The 20473-nt window shown below is 34.4% G+C and overlaps 1 long non-coding RNA gene across 1 annotated transcript; it reads right to left on the reverse strand.

Annotated features, from left to right (window-relative positions):
- Positions 1-723: 723 nt before the first annotated feature.
- Positions 724-1696, reverse strand: LOC121994453. The gene is made up of 2 exons (XR_006115725.1): positions 1633-1696; positions 724-1484 (listed from the first exon to the last, which is right to left on the reverse strand). It is a non-coding gene; the product is annotated as an uncharacterized LOC121994453 (long non-coding RNA).
- Between the last annotated feature and the right edge of the window lie 18777 nt (positions 1697-20473).

The raw sequence follows: 20473 nt of genomic DNA on the forward strand, positions 1-20473 counted from the left end.
TGCTCAGTTGCTGTACCAAATAGAATTGCATGATATATTCGTGATCTGCAGTTGTTCCTAAATGTACTGTAATTGCTTTCAAGCCTTGAAATGGGTAAAGTGCATGTTAGACTTGTTTATGCCGTGTTGTTGGAAATACCCCTATCAGAATTGTTACTATGGTGTCTTAAATTGTATGCTAAGAAGGTTATTGGTGTACCTGGAATGGGAGAATAAATGGTTAGCTGTTACTCATTTTGTTCTTTCGTATTGGTTAGGTTGCTAGCACTGTTAGAAGCAGCAACCGAACCCTATAGTATATAATGCAGTTGACTACTTTTTTTTTCCAGTTGCTCTAAACTGAGAATTCTATGCGAAACCATAACATGCATGGACTTACCTTTAAGCTTGAATGTAGCATACTGAGGACTAGTTTCTCTATAACTCTGTCTATAACAATTTCTAGGTATGCTAGTTTATTGTTTGAGTTTAGTTTTCTTTTTATAGAAAGAGTTCTTTCCGTTCTCAGCATGTAATCACATATAGAAATGTTTAAATTGCATGATATGAAAGGCGGTTACAATAAGAACAGTAAAAAAAAAAAAAAAAAAGGTTTGCATGGCAGTCTGAAATTTTCTTTTAGCTTTGCTTTTATTAGCATAGGCAACATTACTTAAGTAAAGTTATAGTTAAGTAGCATCCATCCTTAGAGATTAGTAAAGAAGGGTGATTGTTACATCTATCTTGTTCAAGCTTCTAGAAAATATTATAAAGTTCAACAATCAAATGTTATATAAGTCCATCATCCATCCAAGGAGGTAAATAAACTAAAAATACATCAAGTCATCTTCGTCTGCCCAAAAGCTTTGCACCCCTTCAAATCTCCTTTGCCTACATAACAACAAACAAATAAACCAGATCATGTGTAACAAGAAAGATTATAAATATAATACGAAATGCCCATGTAACAGGAAAGATTGGAAACAAGACATAACTGTGAAATTCCTTAAACATTCAAATAAATGTCCTATTTACCAACGATATGAACCATCCATGTCATAAAATTATAAGAAGTATCTTGAAGCTAAGTAAAAACATCGTAAATATGATACAACCTAATATAAATGGCACATCAAATTGTTATAATAATACCTATTTCACCATATCAATCAATAGCTACAAATATTCTATGTCCATGTGATCACATGGAGAGCATGAAAGATATTCTTAAAATTTCCTAACATATGAAAATAGCTCAAATGAAGAAAACACAAACTAATTAAACTTAATTTTTTTGTGATACAAGTGTTTTAGTAATCATGGTTACTTGGTTGTTAGGTAAACTCTAATCATAATTTGCAATTTGAACTAATAAAGCAGTAGTAATAAATTTCAATAAATTAAAAGCAATTAGAAAATAAATAAATAAATAAATAAAATTAAAAGTTTAACATGTTACTTAATACTTACTTTTTTTCTCGGACCTTTAGTTCGCCTCACCAACCCTGTTAAAAACAAATTGACAATATTAATTAAAATAAAAATTAGAAAAGTTAACAAGCCATTGATTAATGTGTAAAACAGTAAACATGAGACAAATAATCATCATACATAATTATGGGAAATTTTTTTAAATAAGCTAACAAAACTTACCCATCGTCAAAAATTAAAGTCATCATTATGATTATCATCCTCCTCCTCCTCCTCCTCCTCCTCTTCCTCATTCTGCATTATACTTGAATTCTTGTTATACATCCAACTTCGCTCATTCTGCATTTTACCTGAATTCAGCTATTTAGTTAAACATTATTAACAGAAATAAATCTTATCATTAAAGACAAAACAACAAAGAAAAGCTTATCAAAAAGAAGAAATACAATTAATCAACTATAAAATAATTATTTAAAGCTAACTTTATATACAGATCATTAAATGCATATTAATGAACTTAGAAATATCGAAAAGACGTGAACAAATACAGTTGTCTTCAACTACACTGAGATCATGCCAAATTGAAACCTGCACAAGCAACATTATCAATTATTATAGTATTATTCTAACAATTTTAATAGAGTTGAAGCAATTGTAATTAAATTGAAATAATAATATTTTAATGGAACAAAATTTGGAAAAAAAACAAAATTACTCTCTATATTAGAGCAATTGTTGATCAGAATTGACATTTTTTAGATGAAAAATAAAATTTTTTGATAAGGATATTTTTGAGATAAAAAATAGAATAGGGTCGCTTCTGTTTTTTTTCTTTAAAAGAAAATCTTTTTAACAATAATAATAATAATGAGCACCCTTTGAATTTTGTATCAAAGAAAAAAAAACATGTCAACTCTATTGTAATTTGTCCCTCCATTAATTAATTCCAATCTAAAAACTATCCTACAAGTATTTGTAATGATAAAGAGGATCAGTACACAGAAAATCAAAGGTAAATTTATACCTATGGTATACTGGAGCTGCCCATACATTTAGGATTCGAAACCCTAGTATCAAAATTTTGCCCTAGTGTAGTTGAGATTTTATTACTTCCACACCCCTAAACTGTACATCTATATACAAGAAGAACTACAAATCTTTATCCAAAAACAGCCCTAAACCCTATTTCACAGATCATTGGTCATTGACATCTAAGTGATCAAGAGTTGCAGTGCTTTTCTTTGTTAACAAACAAGAATGAAGCCCTAAATTTCACATATCAGTACTCCACCATTCCAAATCTTGCGACATCAGTGCTAGCAGCGGCGACTCGCGGCTAACTGCCGCCAGCCACCGCCAGCCACGGCCAGGCGCGGCCAGCCGCGGCCACGCGCGGCCAGCCGCGGCCACGCGCGGCCAACCGCGGCCAGGCGACCCCACGGCCAGCCGCGGCCTCGCGAGAAGAAGTGGGCAGATGTGGGAGAAAGGAGAGGGAAGAGGGGAGAAGGGAGAAGGGAGAGGGTTACCTGTGCCGCAGCCGATCGGGAAGGAATCAGATGAGGAAGGGGCAGATGGGTGGGAGGAGATTTAGGGTTAACTTATAAATTAAAAAATAGATTTTGGGACGAATCTAGGAATTCGTCCCCAAATCTGGGACGAATTCCAGAATTCGACCCTAAATCTGGGACGAATTCCAAAATTCATCCCAAAATATAAAAAATTTTAAAAAAAATAAAAAAAATGATTTAGAAACACTAAATATGAACTTAGAGATATCGGATTTCCGTGAAATAAGTTTCTATGGATTTCTAATTTTCTCGTGATCTTAAAAATATCTTCATCCATAATTTTAACATACTATATTAAATGCGGCAAATTTTTTTTATTATGAATTAGGTCAAATTCGGGTTAAAAATTCACCATACTAAATATATGAGGTTAAAATTATGGATGAGGATATTTTTAAGATAATGAGAAAATTAGGAACCCATAGAAACTTGTTTCATGAAATTCCGATATCGTTAGGTCCATATTTAGGCCTTCCAAATAAATTTTCTTTTATTTTTTATTTTTTTAAAATTTGGGACGAATTCCTGGATTTGTCCCAAATTTTGGGACGAATCCAGGATTCGTCCCAAATTTAAGAAAAATAAAAATTAAAAGAAAAATCATTCGGAAGGCCTAAATATGGACCTAATGATCTCGGAATTTCATGAAACAAGTTTCTATGGGTTCCTAATTTTCTCATTATCTTAAAAATATCCTCATCCATAATTTTAACCTCATATATTTAGTATGGTGAATTTTTAACCCGAATTTGACCTAATTTAGGTAAAAAAACACGAAACACAATATATAATTTTAAAATTAAGGAAGAGGATATATTTATGAATAAGGGAAAATAAGAAACTTATAGACTCTTGTTTCATGAAATTCTGACATTTGTAGATCTATATTTTTAGTTTTAAACACATGTTCAAACATGCGTTATACGCTAACATACTTAATTAATACTAAACTATCTATGTTTCAATAAATATGGACCTAACGATCTCAGAATTTTATGAAATAAGTTTCTATAGGTTCCTAATTTTCTTATAATCTTAAAAATATATTCATCCATAATTTTAACATATTATATTGAGTGCGGTGAATTTTTTATTACAAATTAGGTCATATTCATGTTAAAAAATCACCACACTTAATTTATTAGGTTAAAATTCAGATTTAGGATATTTTTATGATCATGAGAAAATTAGGAATCCATAGAAACTTGTTTCATGAAATTCCGAGATCATTAGGTACATATTTAGGCCTTCAGAATGATTTTTCTATTATTTTTTATTTTTTTTAAATCTGGGACGAATCCTGGATTCGTCCCAAAAATCTGGGACGAATCCAGAAATTTGTCCCAGATTTTGGGACGAATTTCTGGATTCGTCCCAGATTTTGGGACGAATCCAGGATTCGTCCCAGATTTTGGGACGAATCCAGGATTCGTCCCAAATTTAAGAAAAATAAAATATAAAAGAAAATTTATTTGGAAGGCCTAAATATGGACCTAACGATCTCGGAATTTCATGAAACAAGTTTCTATTCCATAATTTTAACATAATATATTAAATGCGGTGAATTTTTTATTATGAATTTGGTCAAATTCGGGTTAAAAAATCACCATACTAAATATATGAGGTTAAAATTTTGGATGAGGATATTTTTAAGATCATGAGAAAATTAGGAACCCATAGAAACTTGTTTCATGAAATTCCGAGATCGTTAGGTCCATATATAGGCCTTCCGAATGATTTTTCTTTTAATTTTTTATTTTTCTTAAATTTGGGACGAATCCTGGATTCGTCCCAAAATCTGGGACGAATCCATAAATTCGTCCCAAATTTTTGGGACGAATTCCTGGATTCATCCCAGATTTTGGGACGAATCTAGAATTCGTCCCAAATTTAAAAAAATAAAAAATAAAAGAAAATTTATTTGGAAGGCCTATATATGGACCTAACGATCTCGGAATTTCATGAAACAAGTTTCTTTGGGTTCCTAATTTTCTCATGATCTTAAAAATACCCTCATCCGTACTTTTAATCTCATATATTTAGCGTGGTGATTTTTTAACTCGAATTTGACCTAATTCAGATAAAAAAACATGAAACACAATATATTATTTTAAAATTAAGGAAGAGGATATATTTATGAATAAGGGAAAATAAGAAACTTATAGACTCTTGTTTCATGAAATTCTGACATTTTTAGATCTATATTTTTAGTTTTAAACACATATTCAAGCATGTGTTAAACGCTAACATATTTAATTAATACTAAACTATCTATGTTTCACTAAATATGGACCTAACGATCTCGGAATTTCATGAAATAAGTTTCTATAGGTTCCTAATTTTCTTATAATCTTAAAAATATATTCATCCATAATTTTAACATATTATATTGAGTGCGGTGAATTTTTTATTACAAATTAGGTCATATTCATGTTAAAAAATCACCACACTTAATTTATTAGGTTAAAATTCAGATTTAGGATATTTTTATGATCATGAGAAAATTAGGAATCCATAGAAACTTGTTTCATAAAATTCCAAGATCATTAGGTACATATTTAGGCCTTTAGAATGATTTTTCTATTATTTTTTATTTTTTTAAATCTGGGACGAATCCTGGATTCGTCCCAAAAATCTGGGACGAATCCAGAAATTTGTCCCAGATTTTGGGACAAATTTCTGGATTCGTCCCAGATTTTGGGTCGAATCCATGATTCGTCCCAGATTTTGGGACGAATCCAGGATTCGTCCCAAATTTAAGAAAAATAAAATATAAAAGAAAATTTATTTGGAAGGCCTAAATATGGACCTAACGATCTCGGAATTTCATGAAACAAGTTTCTATGGTTTTCTAATTTTCTCATGATCTTAAAAATATCTTTATCCATAATTTTAACATAATATATTAAATGCGGTGAATTTTTTATTATGAATTTGGTCAAATTCGGGTTAAAAAATCACCATACTAAATATATGAGGTTAAAATTTTGGATGAGGATATTTTTAAGATCATGAGAAAATTAGGAACCCAAAGAAACTTGTTTCATGAAATTCCGAGATCGTTAGGTCCATATATAGGCCTTCCAAATAAATTTTCTTTTATTTTTTATTTTTTTAAATTTGGGACGAATTCTAGATTCGTCCCAAAATCTGGGACGAATCCAGAAATTCGTCCCAAATTTTGGGACAAATTCCTGGATTCGTCCCAAATTTTGGGACGAATCCAGGATTCGTCCCAAATTTAAGAAAAATAAAAATTAAAAGAAAAATCATTCAGAAGGCCTATATATGGACCTAATGATCTCGGAATTTCATGAAACAAGTTTCTTTGGGTTCCTAATTTTCTCATGATCTTAAAAATACCCTCATCCGTACTTTTAATCTCATATATTTAGCGTGGTGATTTTTTAACTCGAATTTGACCTAATTCAGGTAAAAAAACACGAAACACAATATATTATTTTAAAATTAAGGAAGAGGATATATTTATGAATAAGGGAAAATAAGAAACTTATAGACTCTTGTTTCATGAAATTCTGATATTTGTAGATCTATATTTTTAGTTTTAAACACATATTCAAGCATGTGTTAAACGCTAACATACTTAATTAATACTAAACTATCTATGTTTCACTAAATATGGACCTAACGATCTCAGAATTTCATGAAATAAGTTTCTATAGGTTCCTAATTTTCTTATAATCTTAAAAATATCTTCATCCATAATTTTAACATATTATATTGCGTGCGGTGAATTTTTTATTACAAATTAGGTCATATTCATGTTAAAAAATCACCACACTTAATTTATTAGGTTAAAATTCAGATTTAGGATATTTTTATGATCATGAGAAAATTAGGAATCCATAGAAACTTGTTTCATGAAATTTCGAGATTAGGTACATATTTAGGCCTTCTAATGATTTTTTATTTTTTTTATTTTTTTTAAATCGGACGAATCCTGGATTCGTCCAAAAATCTGGGACGAATCCAGAAATTTGTCCCAGATTTTGGGACGAATTTCTGGATTCATCCCAGATTTTGGGACGAATCCATGATTCGTCCCAGATTTTGGGACGAATCCAGGATTCATCCCAAATTTAAGAAAAATAAAATATAAAAGAAAATTTATTTGGAAGGCCTAAATATGGACCTAACGATCTCGGAATTTCATGAAACAAGTTTCTATGGATTTCTAATTTTCTCATGATCTTAAAAATATCTTTATCCATAATTTTAACATAATATATTAAATGCGGTGAATTTTTTATTATGAATTTGGTCAAATTCGGGTTAAAAAATCACCATACTAAATATATGAGGTTAAAATTTTGGATGATGATATTTTTAAGATCATGAGAAAATTAGGAACCCAAAGAAACTTGTTTCATAAAATTCCGAGATCGTTAGGTCCATATATAGGCCGTCCCTTTTTTATTTTTTTAAATTTGGGACGAATTCCAGATTCGTCCCAAAATCTGGGACGAATCCAGAAATTCGTCCCAAATTTTGGGACGAATTCCTGGATTCGTCCCAAATTTTGGGACGAATCCAGGATTCGTCCCAAATTTAAGAAAAATAAAAATTAAAAGAAAAATCATTCGGAAGGCCTATATATGGACCTAACGATCTCGGAATTTCATGAAACAAGTTTCTTTGGGTTCCTAATTTTCTCATGATCTTAAAAATACCCTCATCCGTACTTTTAATCTCATATATTTAGCGTGGTGATTTTTTAACTCGAATTTGACCTAATTCAGGTAAAAAAACACGAAACACAATATATTATTTTAAAATTAAGGAAGAGGATATATTTATGAATAAGGGAAAATAAGAAACTTATAGACTCTTGTTTCATGAAATTTTGACATTTGTAGATCTATATTTTTAGTTTTAAACACATATTCAAGCATGTGTTAAACGCTAACATACTTAATTAATACTAAACTATCTATGTTTCACTAAATATGGACCTAACGATCTCGGAATTTCATGAAATAAGTTTCTATAGGTTCCTAATTTTCTTATAATCTTAAAAATATCTTCATCTATAATTTTAACATATTATATTGAGTGCGGTGAATTTTTTATTACAAATTAGGTCATATTCATGTTAAAAAATCACCACACTTAATTTATTAGATTAAATTTCAAATTTAGGATATTTTATGATCATGAGAAAATTAGGAATTCATAGAAACTTGTTTCATGAAATTCCGAGATCATTAGGTCCATATTTATGCCTTCCGAATGATTTTTCTATTATTTTTTAATTTTTTTAAATCTGGGACGAATCCTGGATTTGTCCCAAAATCTGGGACGAATCCAGGATTCGTCCCAAAATCTGGGACGAATCCAGGATTCGTCCCAAAATCTGGGACGAATCCAAGATTCGTCCCAGATTTTGACCCATTTTTTTCATTTTTTTCTAAATATATTTCGATTCTGGAACGAACCCTGGATTCGTCCCAGAATCTGGGACGAATTCTAGATTCATTCCAGAATTTGGGACGAATCCTGGATTTGTCCCAGAATCTGGGACGAATTTTGCAACGAAAATAATGTTCGTTGGGAATTTGCGACGAAAATATTTTGTTGCAGATTTCGTTTCTAATTTGGATCAAATTTTGTGTTTGTCGCCAAAATTGTTGCGATTTTGGGACGAAAATTTTTCGTCCCAAACTTTCGTCCCTAAATTATTGTTTTTTTGTAGTGTATATTCATGGCTCATGAGCTTAAATTCGGCCGAATTTCGACGTTGATCACCCTGATAACGACCCCCGAATTCACTTTCTCCTAGGGTATAATTATGGTCGGGGCGACGATCAGAGGCCGCTGGTAGTGGGCTTGAGGCGACAAGTTGGATAGGAGGACAGAAAAAATTAGGGACAAAAGATCCAATCTCATATTACAAATATAAAAAAAAAATATTATATTTTTGCCGAGAAAATATTTTTTAAAAAATAAAAAAATGGTATAAAGGTAAATAATATGATGGGACTGGGAAGGGAGTGTCTGTAAAAACCTATGACTAAAAAATAAATAAAAGATTAGAAATATATAATAAAAAAATTTAAAAAGAATTAAAATTATAAAAAAATTGATTAAAAAAACAAAAATCAATAAAATAAAACAAAACAAAATAAAACGTGGAGTGGAAAAAGCACTGCCACTTAACATATATTAATTTCACATATATATATTTTTTATTTTGACCTATACTGTATACTATTTAAATTTTTACAAATAATAACTCTTACAATCTAAGATAAAAAATAAAGAAAGATTAAAATAAATAATAAAAAAAATTATTAAAAAATAAAACTAATAAAAAAATAAAATTAGTTAAAAAATACAAAACTTAAAAAACTAAAAAAAAAGTGAATAAAAAAACGTAAATGAGGAATAAGGAAAAGGGTAGAAGGGTAAATATCATTGTATTTTATGGTGGGCCTAAGGAGGGGAGGGTGTCAGCGGAGGTGGGAAAAGCAGTTCTCCAACCTTATATTCTCCCTAGGAATGTAATCGAGCCGAGCCGAGTCGAACTCTTGAATATTTGAGCTTGACTCGTTTATAATCGAGTCGAGCTCGAGATTTATTTAACGAATATATTCATGGCTCACGAGCTTATTCGAACTTTTATCGAACCTAAACGAGTTTAATAAATATAAATCATAAATTTAAATATTCATTAAAAACTAAATTATATATTTAGAGAAAATTATAATATTATTATTAAAATTTATAATATTATTCTAATAAATAAATTTAATATATTTGTCTATATTTTTCATAAGTAGAATGTAAAATCTATAAATTTAATATCAAAACTATTATTTTTTTATTTAAAAGTTGCTTAATGAGTTTAACGAACGTGTTCACAAGTTAACGAGTCGAATATTACGAAGCTTGAGCTTGATTTGTTTATCTTAACGAGCCTCATTAAACGAGCTCAAACGGACTTTTATCGAATCGAGTTTCGAATAACTCACGAGCGACTTAATTCATTTACATCTCTACTTTTCCCCGCTGTATATCCTGTATCCGGTCCCATCAAAGATAAATAATTAATGTATTTTTTTCATATCTGGCGGATTGACGAAAATATTAGAAGATAAATAAAATAACTGCCTTTTATCGACTTGCATCCAAACTACGTTGGAATGTCTCAATCTTTGGCAACCTATTTTTTCTTCGCAAGGGAGGGATTGACCGCTTCTCGCGTATCCACACTCCGTTTTACATGCCTGAAATATAAGTCAAAATCTATATCTTTCACTCTGTGCATGTGAAGAGCATGTCTCTTGGCTGCCTGCGTAGATCATTCAGCATTTCTTAATCTAAACTAAGAAAAAAAATATATATTAGTTGATAAGATATATCTCATCGATCAGTTGCAATCATTAAAACATTATGGCCTCGTTCATTTATCTGCGTATCCAGAAAATAAAAATACTGTCGTCGGGTCACATTAATTTCCTGAAAAAGTAATTTATCAATTGCAAATATTTCCTAAAAATATCAGTATTTTCTACAATTTATATATGTAATGTGTTATTGAATGTCTAAAGCACACATAACAACACCCCCACCCCACCCCCCCCACCCCCCCCCTCTCTCTCTCTCTCTCTCTCTATCTATATATATATATATATATTTATTGGGTAATTTAAACTAACTAAAGTGGCTAATTTATCCTAACAAGGTCAGCTCACTCACTCGACCCATCCTATCCATCAACATGATAGGAACGACTAGTCCATCATTCTTGATCAATTAGACTGACCCATTCAATTGATCAATCTAATTAGTCTAACTGACTCGCCTAGACCAATCAACACAATAAACTCCATTGAATTTCATACTCATCCAATCCGTTTAACCAAGAAATTCGACCGACCTATTTGCCCCCACTTGTATCGTTCGGTCATGATTACCCGCCTATCTAGTCCAATAAGATAGGTTAGACCCAACAATCCATCCAGCCTGATTCATTGATCGAATTGACAAGTTCATCTGACTTGATTAAACTAACTGACCAATTTGGTTTGACCAAATAACTAGCACATTATTCCCTACTATGCACTAGCTCATTTGGCCTACCCCTTTGGTTCTGTTGGTTCATTCCTTATGACTCACTTGGAACATCTTACTTGTTTATTACATCCAACTAATCCAAACCATATAGCGAATTTAACTCATCTAGTTCATTCATCAATCTAGTGAGGCTTGCCTATTTGACCCAACTTGGCTATCTAGACGAATCAACCCAATTAACCCAGTTAGCATGACTGAGCTATCCACTATGATTGGACTATCATTCTCAAATGACCCGAGTAGATCATCTAGATCATAATAAGTGATCAACTAACCAAGTGGTTGAAGACATGGAGCTGAAGCATTTATGTGTATGAAGACCTAGAGACGTGGAATCTTTGAGCAACATCATTGAAGATGATGTGAAGGTTAGATGCAGAAGATAGTGAGTTGTGAATGTTGGTGCAATTATGCTCCAGACTAAGTTTTAACTTAATTTTGTACATGAAAGGGTTAAGTTAGACTTTGTATTGTGATTTGATATGTGCATTTAAGTGGGTGGAAATTTAGAACTTGGAGAGCTCAAGATTAGACGAGGTTGATATAATATAGAAAATGACTTTGTGTGGCCAATACGATGTGGGTGTGGCAATATGAAATAATCGAACTGGTGTTTTTGATGTGTAATAGAGAGTTTAAAGTTAGATATTGGAAGATCTAACTTGTATATCACCTATGCAAATGCATATCACTTGATAAGTGAAGTTTTAATGGGTCAAAAGGATGTGACACTGGGTAGATAAAGTTTCGATGGGTTAGGAGAATTGGACATTAGATATGAGAAATCCTACTAGGTCAAGAGTACTATACACTAGGCAAGAGAAGCCATAGTGGGTTAGGCACAAGAAGTCTAAATGGATTGACGAACTTGATATCTAGAAGAAAAAGTCCAAATGAAACAGTGAAATCAGACATTTGGCAAAAATAAGAACCCCTAGGTAGGGGTAGAGAACAGAAGTCCTAATTGAGGAAACTAGGTAGGGGAAAGTACTAGTGAGGTTAGAAGAAGAAATTCCTAGTGGGACTAGGGAACGGAAGTTTTAGTTGGAAACTAAGCAACAAAAAGTCCTAGTGGGACTTTTAAAAAAAAAACTTTGTTGGGAACTAGACAAGACAAGCCTAAATGGGAACTAGGTGTTGGAAGTCCAACTAGGAGTTGAGGTCTTGGCAACAAAATCTAGAGGAGTTGTCTGACAGCTGAAAATCTAGCAAAGTTAAGTGAGCTTATTCATAATACTACTACTACCATTCTTACTCATTAACTCTATGTTGCAATAAGTTACTGACTAGTGGATAAGTTTTGACTGACGGAGTCGGGAACTTAGCTTCCACGTGATTAGAGAGAGGTGCGAGCGATCTCTATGGTCTAGGCGATTGAAGAATCCAAGTGATCGACAATGACATAATCAAACAATCCAGAGGAGGCAATCAAGATAGGTATTTGACCATGCTCTAGACAGTCAAACTCTGTGAAGGAATCCAAGCGCTCGAAGACCACTAAAACGTTATTAATGGAGATAAAGTTTGCAGCCATGTCAGCATATTCCAATCTAATTTTTTAAAATAATAAAAAATAGTTTTTGAATGTTAAAAATAAGGAAAATTAATTTTAAAATTTTAAATATCAAAATTTGCATTTTTCAAATTAAGGAAAATCAATTTTTGAATTAAAAAAAATCAAAATTTGAATTTTTAAAATTGATTTTTAAAAATCAAAATACAAAATACAAAAATTAAAGAGTTTGAAAATGATAAATAATTTAACAAATAAATAAATTGAAAATCTAGAAAAGATTACCAATAATTTCACAAAGTTACAACATTTAGATTTGAGTCACAAGTGTAAGTTAAATACAAGTATGTCTTGCATGGTTTAGACTTCCAACATCTAGTGGGTCTCCCTTGTCCTGTCCTATTTCATCAAAATCTAATAGGGGTTTAACATTGTCACTGTTAATTTTCATCCCTAAAGATGTAAAAATAGAAGTTAAAATGTGACAATCCAATCTAAAATGCAATGCATAAAGTAAAAGTGAATGGAAAAGCCTAATAATTTTTAAATAAGTTTTTAAAATAATTTTTAAATAAATTTTTAAATAAGTTTTCAAAAGATTTTTAAATAAGTTTTTAAAACATTTTTAAGTAAGTTTTTAAATTGATCTTATTTATTAATTTGATTTAATTTTAATTATTAATTTAAGTTGAATTTTAATTTGAATTATTAACTATTAATTTAAGTTGAATTTTAATTATTAATTTAATTTGAATTATTAATTTTTAATTTAATTTGAATTATGATTTAATTTAATTTGAATTATTGATTTGATTTGAATTATTAATTTTTAATTTAATTTGAATTATTAATTTGATTTGAATTATTAATTATTAGTTTAATTTAATCCTTAGTCATCTCACCCAATCTAAATTTCAAATCAGGGAATCATATAATTTTGTGAGATAAATTAGGTTCAATTATAGGGTTTGATTTAACTTTGTATTAGATTCAGGTTTAGTTTTGGACTCAACAAATAGACATTCTTTGGATAAACTTCTGCGCTATGGTGAGTCACTTGGACATCATTAGAGTAATCATGCATTCGAGATTTTCCAAATAGTCTCATCACTGAACTTAATACAAAACCTTGGTCTAACTTATTAGGATCCATAAAGGGTAGCTTCGGTTAGTTCCACTTAGCCAAACGCACCAAGTCGAAGTCATATCTTCCTAGACATGCATAGACTAAGCTTCCCTAACGTACTATCATCCAAAATTTCACCAGTACCATAGGTCAAGTTAAACTTGTTCCTTTTCTAATTAGTTCTAATTACCCTACCGGGTAGCTTGGTTTGGGTTACCCTGCCGGGTATGTTTGTTTTGGAGGTGTCAGCTATTCTGGAGCCTCCACCTACATTATTGATAATTTTATATTTTTTTTATTTAATTTATAGATTAGATTTAACTTTTTTACTTTTAATTTAATTATATTTTAATTATATTCTTTTAATGATTTAATTTATTTGTTTATCAATACAATTTTTCTTTTGGCTCCCCCTGAATCATAGCCTCGATAAGGTCTATCAAGGTAATGTACTTGATTCTTGGGGACCCAATATTGTCCAAGTCCAACTTGATTGACCAAGTTGGACTTGGGTACCCATGCTTCGACCACTTTTCTATTTGTTCTGTGTACAAGTGATAAATACAATCTATACTTCTTTTTAGGCTTGAATCCAATTCCGGATCTGTTGTATACGGCCTTTTGTTTTCCAAGAATCAGGTCAAGATTCTTGAAACCCAAAGTGAACCGTTCCAACGCGGTCTTCAAATCCTTGACTTGAATTTTCAGGTTGGAATTCTCTTCCTCAAGCTTTTGGACTTGAGTCGAGGTTCCAGTCTGAACGGATTCAGGTAAGGGTTTGAAGTTAGTCACTTCTTTAAGGGCTGCTACTTCCTTTAGAAGTGACTTGACCCTAATATTGGATTTTGCTAATTTACGTAATAAATAATTAACCAAATTGCTTATACGCGAAATACTTACAGTGGGGACAGGCCCTTCGGAAACGGATACGGATCCATGGCTTCTTTCTTATTCAGCTCTTATTCGCTCTCGCTCTCGGACATATTGATCTGGTCCCGGGCAATTAGTGCAAGGACACTCGTCTGATCGAGTTCGTCGTCGTCGTCTTCTGAGGAAGATTCTTCGAATGTTGCCTTCAGGTTCTTTACCTTCTTTTGGTTGGGATAGTTGGCCTTGATGTGTCCCTTCTGGTTGCAACCATAACACGCCACTTCAAATTTTACCTTCAATCTTGATTGGGCTTCCTTGGACTGAACTACCTTCTTGAGGTCCTTCGTGTTGAACCCCTTCTTCTTCTTGTAGAGCTTCTTTATAAGGTTGACGAGTTCAGCCGTTAGTTCATCGTCTTCATCGTCTGAGTCAGGTTCTTCATCAGATTCTGGTTCGATTCTACGCCTTGGTCTTGGTTCGCATGTTCTGCTTGTACCTGCAACCAAAGCAATGCCCTTCTCGGTTGGTTGTGCATTAGTTTGCTCATGTAATTCAAACTAAGAGAATAACTCATCTAATTTTATAGAAGATAAATCCTTGGAGATTTTGTAGGCATCTACCATTGATGCCCATAATGTACTCCTCGGAAACGCGTTGAGAGCGTACTTTATTATATTTCTGTTCCCGACCTTTTGTCCGATCGCGTGGAGGGAGTTGAGAATATCTTGAATACGTGCGTGGAGTTGACTTGCTGTCTCTCCTTCCTTCATTTTGAGATTATATAATTTATTAAACAATAAATTTCTCTTGCTTACCTTGGTGTCGGAGGTGCCCTCGTGCAGTTCGATCAGCTTCTCCCATAGCTCTTTTACGGTTGAAAATGGACCAACTCTGTTGAGCTCCTCCTTAGTCAGTCCACACTGGAGGGTGCAGGTCGCTCTGACATTGACTTTCACCTTCTTGATTAGAGTTGGTTCCCAGTTCTCGCAGGGTGTAGGCTTGCCGTCTTCATCGGTTGGCAGTTGGAATCCAGTCTTGACGATCATTCATATCTCGAACTGGATCTTTAGGAAATTTTCCATTCGTCCCTTCTAGTACCCAAAATCTTCCCGGTGAAGAGCGGGGAACGAACGGTGTTGTATCCTTCTTACTAGGACATTTAGTTAATATGCAAGTACAAAATAAAACAAGATGTCCCAAGACTAGGTCTTAGATTAGTAGTGCGGGAATAAAGTTAAAATAACGAGCTCGAGTGGTGTTGCACCAATTTTGAGCAAAAATTGATTCGTAAAAAGAATTAGAATGTAGCTATTAAGCTAATTCTAATTGACTCTGTAAAACTGAAAATAACCAAAAAAAATATGCTTGATTGGTGGTTACACCAAATCGAAGCGACCCCACTCTGATACCAATTGTTGGATTGAGAAGCACTAGAGGGGGGAGTGAATAGCGCTCGTGGCTATTTCGTTCGATTTAAAAACGTATCGAGTAGATAAACGCAGCGGAAAAGAAAAGAACAAACGCTAACACAAGTTGGTTACTTGGTTCGGAGCCTGTGGCAACTCCTACTCCAAGGCCCGCGATCGTTGATCGCTTCCGGTAAGCAACAACTATAAGCTCGGGAATGTTATTACAAACTAAGTACAATGTAAAAGCAGTAAAGAAACTTTATACCGACAACAGAATACTGAAAACTAAAGCTTCGGGTTGTCGGGATGTTGTTGCAGCACTTCGGGATCGTCTCGTTAACAGCTTGTTGCGTAAGGATTGCTTGGAAGGTTTCTTTGCTGCTGCCTCGAGACATCCTTTTATTGGACATTGAGGGCGCCTCCAATGACCCATGGAGGTGCCTCAAACACCAAGAGTTATCCCGAGTTGACCGTTGAGATAAGCTGCTGCGTCGTTGCCTCTTATCTTCTTGGAGGTGCCTCCATCAATCCTTTGAGGCGCCTCAAAGCTGTCCAAGGCGCCTCAGACTTCATTTGAGGCGCCTCAAGCCCCACTTCACAGCCAGCTAACCCTTCGCACCCGAGGCGCCTCCAAGCTCCATGGAGGCGCCTCGGACACTGTTTATCCGAGGTGTGACTTGCTCCTTTGTTCCTGCAAAATGTGTTAATCCCAAACACATACCCTGCAAAACAAAGTTAGCACATAATAGTCATAGTAAATAAAATATTGACAGTCTCCGGACTGTCTGGGTCTGACTTCGGATTTCCGACCGGAAACCCTAGGTCGACCCGACGTCTACTATTCCCTCTGCAGAGAACGCGTCCTCACCTACTCCTCTTAGGAGAGTCACCTGTTGCCAGTGCGATCCTCCAGATCTACTGGACTTTTGCTCAGCGCTCGATGCTTCCGGACTTTCTGTTGGATGCCTGCTCCCCGACCCGTCCAGTCTTCCACCTGGTACGCGACACTAGGACTTTTTCCTGAAGCCCTCGACTCGCCAAGACATGACACATAGGGTTACCACCCCCTATGACCTAGGTTACCACCCCCTAGGGTTTTCCACCTGCCTAACCGCAGCTAAGATTTTTGTCTAAGTACACTTAGGACTTTCCTGCAAGCTCATTCAAACTATTAGATCACAAAATAACTTAACTTTGAACCCTTTGTCATTATCAAAACACGGGTTTGATCGTCGGATGCTTCCCACACCAAAAATTATGTTTAAAACTTTTCTTTTTTGCCATGACTAAGGATTATAAAAGAGATGTAGAGGATGCCTCATGAGAAGACAATTCTAAGATCTCTCTAAGTCCTCTCTCTTAATCCTTGTGGTGGTCGACCTCTCTCTTTTCTCTTCTCCCCTTGATTTCTTCCTTTAGGCCAGCAGTATACCATCTTTCCTTCTCCCCCTTTCTTGTTTCTAAGGCTGGTCTTCATATCCATTGATGGTCGAAACTTGAAAGAAAAGGAGAAGACTCTGTCTTGGAGGCCAGTTACTAGGAGAGGAAGAAGAAGAGAAGAAGTTTCCTATTTTGGCATCCCTTGGTGGCTCGAGAGTCTTGGAGGAGAAGAAGTGGTTCGGGTGAATTCTATCATGGTAGATCGTTGCCCACACAACGTCCAAGAGGAGGAGAGGAATACAACAAAAGATCAAGAGGTCTTTAGCTACAAAGAAAGGTATAACTAATTAATGGTTTCCGCTTCGAATTAATTAATTAGTTAGTTTTCTTTACATGGATTCTGAAATACCAACACAAGAGGCTATCGGTTTTAGATTATCGTTTTGTTATTGATTCTATTTTTCGATTTTATGTTTCGATATTGCTTCTATTGAGGTCTCTGTAGTTAAATCTAGTTTACTGTAAGAAGTTAAATATCTGATTTCTTTGAAAGGCTTTGTCTAGGAAATGGTGGATGATCCTATACCCAAGAAGGTCTAGTGCCTCATCATGTTTAACCTGGAAGTCGATCTTTGAAATAGATATTTAATTAACTTCTGTAATATGGTTTAACTTAGGAAGATCACATCGGTCAAACTTGGAGTAAAAATGTTAAGTATCGTTTCCAATCCAAGTTTAACTTCTGAAGGACAATTTGGATTAATAATGTTAAGCATTGTTTAAAATCCAAATTTAACTTCAGTAGAGCACATGGGTAGCTAGGATAGTTCTATGCTTGTACAAATTTTTGTACAAGGGAACTAGAACGGTATTTCGAGTAGCAACCAACAAGTAATCTCTCCTAAGAGGAGTAGATGAGGGTGTGTTCCCCATTAAGGGAACAGTAGGTGTCGGTTCGACCTAAGGTTTGCGGAGGAAATCCAAAGTCAGAACCAGACAGTATGAAGGTTGTCAAAGCTATTTATTTACTTATTATCTACTATGTGCTAACTCTGTTTTGAAGGAGACTAACACTTTGTATAGGGTTAGATTCTACCAGGATCGGTCGATCGAACGTTTGATTCAGTCGACCGAACCTCCCAATAGCAGGATCAAATTTTTAGAGATCAGACCAAGTTCGACCGAGGGATCGGTTGATCAAACCTCAGGATTGGTCAACCGAATCGAGGATAAGCGGTGATGTGGTCGAGCCGAGTTGATCGGACCAGATGAGCTGGGGATCGGTGGACTGAACAGCGGGATCGGTCAACCGAATGAAGAAACTCTATCCAAGCAGCAGAACCGGGATTGGAAGGCTGACCGATTCAGGTGGGATTGGTCGATCGAACATGGGGATTGGTCGACCGATCCGGGTCGAGTCAATACTTGATCTCGAGATCAGGGGATCTGGATCAAGTTTGAGGAGGCTATAAAAGGGGTCTCGGACAGCACTACAAGAAAACTAAAAATCAGACTACTTGCGCTTCTGTGTGCTACGACGAAACGCTTCAACAATGCTCAACTACTACACTGACAATTGATGTTCCTTTCCAACATCTTTGTATTGTCGGTAACTTAGTTTCAATAGTGCAATTGTAATTGATCTTGTAAAGATTTCTCGAGCTTATAGTGATTGCCCACTGAAAACACTCTCACTGTAGGCCTTGGAGTAGGAGTCGTCATAGGCTCCGAACTAAGTAATTCTTGGTGTTTGTGATTGTGCTCTTTGTCACTTTACTTTCTGCTACATTCTTACTCTGTTTTTCGAAACGAACATGAAAGTCACGCGTACTATTTACCCCCCCCCCTTTCTAGCACGTCTACGATCCTTTCATTTTTTTCCCTTCAAAATTATTTTGAAAAAGTCATTCTCATATTTTCACCATTAGTTAATATTGGCAAAATATCGAAGTTACCAAAATCTGTAATAATATTTTTTTTATTAATATTTTATTATTTTTTTCTCAAAATTAGTGAATTGCTATTTTTATTTTTCTCCCGCACTACTAATCCAAGACTAAGTCTTGGAACATTTGCTATTATTTTTTCTTGTGTGCGAGATTCTATATCTATGGCCTACCAAGAAGGCTACAACACAGCTCGCCCACCTCTTTTCTCCGGCGATGATTTTGGCTACTGGAAGGGCCGAATGGAGTACCACCTCAAGACGCAAGTCAAGATGTGGATAATCATCCAAACTGACCTTGAACTCCCACTCGACGGTGTTGGAAAGCTAGTATCATGTCAGAACTGGGACGCAACCTTGATGAAGAAGATCGGGGCCAACGCCAAAGCAACTTGCACTCTACAATGCGGGCTGACAAAAAAAGAACTGAACCGGGTTGGTCCCTTCAACAGTGCAAAGGAGTTATGGGAAAAATTAATCGAGCTGCACGAAGGGATCTCTGATACTAAGGTAAGTAAAAGAGATTTAATTTTAAATAAATTGTATAATATAAAAATGCAGGATGGTGAATTTGCGAGTCAACTATACGCACACATCCAAGACCTTCTCAACGGCCCCCACGCAATCAGTCAAAAGGTGGAGAACCGTGACATCATAAGGTATGTACTAAACGCTTTTCCGAGGAATCCATTGTGGGCATCAATGATAGATGCTTACAAGGTATCCAAGGATCTCTCAATAATTAGATTAGATGAATTGTTTTCAAAATTTGAGTTACACGAGCAGACTAATGCATTGTCGGGTGAGAAAGGTATTGCTTTGATTGCATGTACAAGCAGAACGAGAGAACCAAAAATCAAGCGCCGAACCGAACTTGAATCTGAAGAGGAATCAAATCTCGAAGACGAAATTACCACTGAACAAGTCAAATTAGTTCGGAAAGCACTTAAGAAGAAGAAGGTAATTCAATCGAACATGAAGGCCAAGTCTGGAGTTACCTGCTACGGCTGCAACAAGAAGGAGCACTACAAACCTGAATGTATAAACTAGAAGCAAGGAAGAAGGAAGGTCTTAAAGGCAATGTGGTTTGAGTCATCAGAAGAGTCCGACGAATAAGAACACAAGCAAGAAAGCTTCCTCGCTCTACCAGCATAA

This window comes from Zingiber officinale, chromosome 6A (assembly GCF_018446385.1).
Source record: "Zingiber officinale cultivar Zhangliang chromosome 6A, Zo_v1.1, whole genome shotgun sequence".
NCBI lineage: Eukaryota > Viridiplantae > Streptophyta > Magnoliopsida > Zingiberales > Zingiberaceae > Zingiber > Zingiber officinale.